Genomic DNA, 7,435 nt, shown 5'->3' on the forward strand with positions numbered 1-7,435 from the left:
AACATGCCGCTGCTATGAAGAAATTCCATCTAGTCTTCAAAATGAGTGTGAACTGAAGTAATGTAAAGAGGAGTTAGCCAAGCACAACTAATCAAAATCCATCAGAAAGCATTACACTTGGCATTGTGCTCTGTTCTGTATAGGATCAAATTAAATGAAACTTGTGCCTTACCCTCCAAGACTCCAGCTTCCATCTGTCAGTTACACTTTGGCCTGTTCTTCTGATATTAAAAAAAACAAAAAACAAAACAAAACACAACAAAAAACAAAAAGAAAAACAACAACAAAAAGCCCTTCGATACTCAATAGAGAATATAAATTCTCTCTTCTGGAAGCACCTCTTGCTGGTTCGGTACAACTAAACCTGTGATCTCCCATTCACATAAGCATGGTCAAGAAATAAGGAAAAGTATGGGGAAAATAAATATACGGAAAAATTCATCTTCTTTGTCAGAAACAAAAATGCACATGCACATGTGCCTTTCTTTGCACAAAGGGGAATAAATTGCTTAGTATTGGATAACCATGAAGATTTTAATGAGATTTTGTATCTATATGTCCTATATTACAGATGATATAAAAAATTCCTGAAGTAGTAGCAATGCTAATGAGTTTATCACAACAACGCACTATTGCTTTAAGCATATCCAACACATCTCCTTATAATGACTCCTTCACAATCTCACAAGGGAGAACGGAATCATTTGTGACAAACTTGCATTGACGAGGACAGATTCTGATGTGAACTTTGCTAATGGGGTTTCATCTTATGATGGATATGAAATGTGGGAGGTCAGCAACACCATCTTAGTTGAAGGAGAACATAAGGACACACTATTTATCCATGTTCAAAATTCATGAACAGAAGACATTCTGTTTTCAATCATGATACACTGTCAGCAGCAAACTCACAGAAGGGTATTTTCAAGTTTGTTCGTTCTGAATAGTCATTAAACTGACACACATATCACTTTGGTTTTGACATTTGGAAAACATATGATACCTTTATACTGGAGACTAATGACGTTTAATTCGCTGTATTGCTGTTCAGGTGTTTTCAGCCTGACGGATATCCCTGACATATATCTGATGCATAGATCCCCACTCTCCCAGCTAAGGCGCAAGAAGACCACAGTCTTCTCATGCACATAGGCCAGCACACACTTCATGGCACAGTGCAAGCAGGGCCACAAACATCTAAAGATACATAGAATTTTAGTGTCACAGTATAATCAGAGCAAGCTGCTGGACCTTTGTTTATCCTGGTATTGTAGCATGTTTTAGTATTATTGAATGACTGGGCCGATCAGGAAACCTAAATAAGAGGCTCTACATTAAGTCCACCTTTATCCTCGGAGACTGGCATACACATCTGTGAAGACAAGGAAGAATGGCTAGGAGATATTAATTAAAACATTGTATTTAACACAAATGACCCTTGGACCCAGTTCCCGTACACTCATATAGTGAGGCAAGAGGCCTACAAAAAGAGAAAGTGTATGTTGGGATATGGAGAACCTCAGATTCTTATTATTTAAGCCAACAGCAAGGCAGCAGGAGAAGGCTCATGGTTCCACTTTTAATGTAGGCCTTCCACAATTTTACAGGATCATTCATAAGCATTAGCAAGGTGCCAACAGCAGCATCCCTTTTCCAGTGGCCACTGGCATTGTATTTGCCACTTTCAGTTCAGAATATAGTGTAAGGTATCACCCTTGTGAGATGGAGCTGGAAAGGAGAACAGAGTATGCCAACTTGTGAAACACCACTTAGATGACCAAAGAGTGATTTGGCAGAGGTGTGAAGGTAACTCGAGTTCTCAAAATGCAGAAAACATCATCTAAGTTCTGCTTCGTTTCCATTTATGAATGTCTATGGATCAAGAATAACAGTATCTCAGAAACACAGATTACATACAAATAAGAACATCAAAGCCTCCTATAGTCATCCATGTGGAACCAGAATTTGGATGTCTTAACTCCCAGACTAATGGAGTCTGTCTTTCCGGCTTTTAGGTTCTCTGTCAGTACCCAGAGGAGCGCTTCTAATACAAACACACATATTGAAGACACCAGTTGGCCTGTAGGAGATGAAGTAAATGCCCTGTCCATAACCCTCTGAGCCCACTTCAGCCAGTGCACCCATCTCTCTATCTCTGTTCTTTCTAGAACACTAGATGGCTGCTCTGCCTAGAGGTCAGAAGGACAAAAGGTCCATGTGAATTTCCATCTCCCGCTCTCCAACCAAGTTCTCCCTCCATCCCTCACCTTCTCGATCTTTTACCTCCCAGCCCACCCAAGTACCTAAATACCCAGACCCCTCACACCTCAACAGTTTTACAGCATTTCCCAGGATTTCCCTATGGGATTAATAACATTCGTTTTCTAACTCTCTTCTTTTACTGGCTTTATTCCCCACTTCTTCACCTCCCTAACTGTGTTTCATGCAATTTCAAAACAAACTATATGCATTTACATTCTTTTCTCAGAGTCTGTTTTTGAGAAAACCCAATCACATTGCTCTCTGGCTATTTTCTTAAATTAATTTTTCATGGACTAGAATGTAGTAAAGAGCTAAACATACATGCTTATTAAGGATTAAATGAATTATAATCATGTATATAAAATTAAGGGCATATGTTTTGAAGGAGGCTTGCCAGATTTCTATTTGTCTAGCTGAATAGCTAACAAAAAAAAAAAAAAAGAAAAAGAATTAGAAGATAATGCAGGGGAACCTTGGTTATTTGGCTATACTTTCTTTGCGACATCACTAAAAATGTTTGAAATAAATTTGAAATATCCTTATTAAAGATCTTCTGTAATGTGGTAGGCATCCAACTGTAAGCAGAATATATTGGAAATTTTTAATATAAATAAGCAGCTTTGTTTGAAAGTGAGGATGGGTTCCCCATAAGGTTTGCATCTGTTTACACACAGAGATAGAGAAATAGTCCCAGATATAATGAAGTGATTAAAGGGAAGTGATGCATTGGAATACATGATGATACACAAATTAAGCTTGTCATAGAGGTTCACTATGTTACTACTAAAGTAATGACATGGAATGTCTTATTTACAAATGGAAAGTAGAGCTAGTAAGATGGATAAAGAAAAACAGCACAACAAATAAAAATTTAGATCTTTCATTTCCAGAAACAGATAGTGTATTACTTGAATATGAGCATAAGCTAGATTTTTCGATATTGCTTCTTTTCATAACTTTTGGACCACCACTTCAAGATGTTATCAGATATTCATGTCACCATTAGAAATAAAAGAACCTGTTACCTCATCGTGATCTCACAAAAATACACGGAATATTTGTTTAGAAAATCAATTTAAGAAATACCAGTCCATACACATCTCTACATTGTTCAATTGTCTTAATTATCATACACATACCATTTGTGCATTGTTATCACAAAAATTCTGAACAACTATACCTCTGATATATTTGGCTTGCCCTAATCTTTATCGTCACAATGGAAATCCAGGCCATTTGTATATAATGGCTGCAATCAGAATTTGTGTAAGAGAAAAATTTAGAATAACTCAAGCAATAAAGATTTCAGGTGAAAGTAGAGAAAAATGAGAGAATATTACTGAAGGAAAGTGTGTGTGTGTGTGTGTGTGCATTCTTATTCAAGGAAGCAATGTTCTCTGCTTTAAAACTCTAAGGCAATGTAATCATTTCTTCTTAATAAGTAATTCAAAGCTAATATTTGCCTTTATTATCTAAAATGAAATAATTTAGCATGCTTCTTATCATTTTAAATTTTTGTTTGATAATTACTTCATATTTTAATTGAGAAGGTGCCTGGAGATAGAAGAGGAAGAAAAAGGAAAGTTATGACATTCATATATGTGTTTCACTGTAGATATATGAAACAAATATACTTTTCTAGTAACTGTAAAGCTTGCACGGTGTAGTTTACTCCTGATATTCCCATGCAGGAAGAATCATACCTAAGAATTGCCCAACATATTTGAGATTAGGAAATTTTTAAAATGTCATTACTTTCAAAATGCATAAAAATGTCCTATATGTAGAAAATCACAATAAAAGTATATTTCAGTAGTCTCTGCCTTCATTTTGATATTTAATTGATCATACCAATGCTTCAGGAATTGAAAGGAAAATTAGGATTTCAGTGACCCAAACCCATATTTTTAATGTTTTACTAAGTAATAAAAAGAGCTTACAGCATATGGGACCAAGTCATTCTAAGACACAGATAAATTTTAAATACATATTATTGAAAATTAGAATTGTTAATAAAAAAATCCTTCAAACTATAAAAAGCCTTTGCATATAATTTAGGTATCTTTCATATTTTACTTGCATTTCCATGTTTATGGTATTTTCATTTATATATCAACTGGACACAATATTAAAAATTGTGGATTCTGTGTATAATATTTTAGTTTCTTGGGCAAGTCAATATACTAAGTTTTATAAACTATTTGTTATCTTATTTATTAAATATTTATCAAGTCACTATTATATGCTAGGTATGATGCTAAGCCCTGGATATGCAATGGTGACATTTTTTTCCAGCTTTATTGAAATATAATTAACAGATAAAAATTGTATATATTTAAGATGTACAACATGATGATTTGATATACAAGTATACTGTAAAATAATTACCACAATTAAGCTAACTAATATGCCTCATATAGTTACCTTTTTTAAGTAGCAACCTTTTATTTATTTATTTATTATTTTTTTGGAAAGATTTTATTCATTTATTTGAGAGAGAGAGCGAGCATGCACAGGGGGAGGGGCAGAGGGAGAGGCAGACTCCCTGCTGAGCAGGAAGCCCCATGGGGCTCAATCCCAGCACCCTGGCATCATGACCTGAGCTGAACGCAGACACTTAACACACTTAACCGACTGAGCCACCCAGGCTACCCTTAAATAGTAACATTTATAACAGACAAAATTCTTGCTTTCATGTAAACTATTGCCTCAGGTATAAGAGAATAAATATTTTCTTGGTCTTTTCTTTGTTAGCATCCAGTAATTTAATTGGGGTTCTGTTTGTGTTTTTCATGTATCTATAGTAACCTTATACTCATGTCTGACCACTAAAAGAAAAGTACATTCTCAGTACTAACACAGAAAAATTGTCATTTGAATTATTAATAAACCCTACAAAGAGACAATTAGCCACATCAGTATAGGAGAGTGCTTTATATTAATTGATCTGGTCACTAAAGGATAACTGAATTTTCAGTTGAATTATTTAAATAAATGACCTATTTTTATTTTTAAATTATGTTAAATCAGTGTTAAAATGTCAAGATTGAATTCTAAGCAAAGATGACACAGATATGTCTCTTTTAGGTGCCTAGTTCATTTTAATTGCACTGATACACAGTATGAAACACTATGATACATCTGTAGACTGCAGAAGTTTGGGATGGAGATAAATTCTCAGTAGAACACAAATCAAAGCAGCAATAGTGGATCTAGGAAGAAACCAGCTTACTTAGACACCTGAGGCCATCCATCCTAATGACCTCTTCTGAACTAAGGTAGGCATCTCCCTTGAAATACCACTTGAATTTTATTGGCATAAAATATCACAAAGATTCAAAGCAGAGACTAATGAATCAAACTAAAACATTTAAATAGCAGTATTCAATTTTTAAGATCTAAGTCATTCAATAAGAGGATAATTACAAATTTCACAATTTCCCTCTGGCTTTCATTGAGGAAAATAAAACAGTAAACTTATCCACAAAATAAGCTCTGTTTGGTTTCTTCAAATGTCTGTTATACTGCAAAGGAAATTTTGACACAGAGAAAGGATTTTTTTAAGGATTGGAGTTAGGGGGCGCCCGGGTGGCTCAGTCGTTAAGCGTCTGCCTTCGGCTCAGGTCATGATCCCAGGGTTGTGGGATCGAGCCCCGCATAGGGCTCCCTGCTCTGCGGGAGGCCTGCTTCTCCCTCTCCTGCTCCCCCTGCTTGTGTTCCCTCTCTGGCTGTCTCTCTCTCTGTCAAATAAATAAAAATAAAATCTTAAAGAAAATAAAAAAGGATTGGAGTCAGAATATATAAATCATTCTGAACAATATGTGATACACCATTGTGATCCAATACATTAAAAAATACACATAAATGAGACTAACATAAATAGAATGATAATCTTCATTTCCAATTTGAGTACCTAGCTACAGCTCATATCATTCCATCAATTTTACTGTTCAGTTTTGTGACTTCAGAAGTGATTAAGATTTCTCATTCTGTTCAGGAAGTTTGAGTGCTTCCCTGAGAAGTGATGACTTAGGTGAGATCCGAAAGCAGAGTAGGAGAATACCAAATAGAAGTGGGGCACTCATGCCAGGCAGATGTTAGACAATGTTCCCGTGACATAATGGAGGGTGTAGGGAGTGATCAAAGAAGTAAGAGAGCCATTGTTGTTGGAGCAGAGGAACCCGGGGCTGCTGGTGAATGATCAGGTGTCAGATGTGCGTAAGGAAGGGATAGACCATGAGAAATACTCTAACCTAGGAATAATAGGAAGTTTCTGAATTATTAGAGTCACAAAATGGTCAAACTTGTCTTTCAAAATGATTTCATTGGCTGTAATACTGAGAATGGTTTGAGTTACAAAATATTGATTGATAACGTGGAAAGAACTACTGACGATATATTGTAGTGACTGGAGAAGTAACATACCAGATCATGACCAAAATCAGAAGTCAAAATGTGTCTCTCAGAATCAGCTAGATTTATGCTTCAGGAGCAAACAATATCAGAATTTCTGCAGCTTAACACAGCAGAGGTTAAATTTTCATTTATGTTACATAGCTCTTACAGGTCAGCTGCAGCTCTGTCCCTTGTCATCTTAACTTTGGGTTCCAGCTGATGGAGCAGCCTTTATCTGGAGGGCTGCTGGTAGTCCTGGAAGCAGGAAATTGGCAGAGGGTATGTTGGCTCTTAAAACTTCTGTGCTGCAGTGACACATGTCATTCCCTCTCATATTTTATTGAGCAGGTCGCAAAGTCAACACTGACATTAATGGGATGGGGAAGTATCAGGGAGAAGTACTGCAAGAAAGTATATTGGAATAGACTAACAGTCTACTGCATGGTAAGGAGGTTAGTCTTTATCACGGAAACTATGGGGAATAAGTAAACAATCTCAAATAGAAATGTATTTTAAGGTAGTACACACATATAAAGGCATCAAAGCTAAGTAAGGACTACACAAAAGTCAGTATCTATTACTCACTTAACAAACCACAACAAACCTACTATTCTGCTTTCTAGACTATGTGCCTTAAATGACATAACATTTACATACATACATATATGTATATATATGTATGTATATAATTATGGGGTGGCAATTATGAATCAGATATTCCCAGTGAACTGTCTGATTCATAATTGTCACCCCATTATTATAACTAACATTATCCAAG

Source organism: Halichoerus grypus, chromosome 4 (genome assembly GCF_964656455.1).
Source record: "Halichoerus grypus chromosome 4, mHalGry1.hap1.1, whole genome shotgun sequence".
Lineage (NCBI taxonomy): Eukaryota > Metazoa > Chordata > Mammalia > Carnivora > Phocidae > Halichoerus > Halichoerus grypus.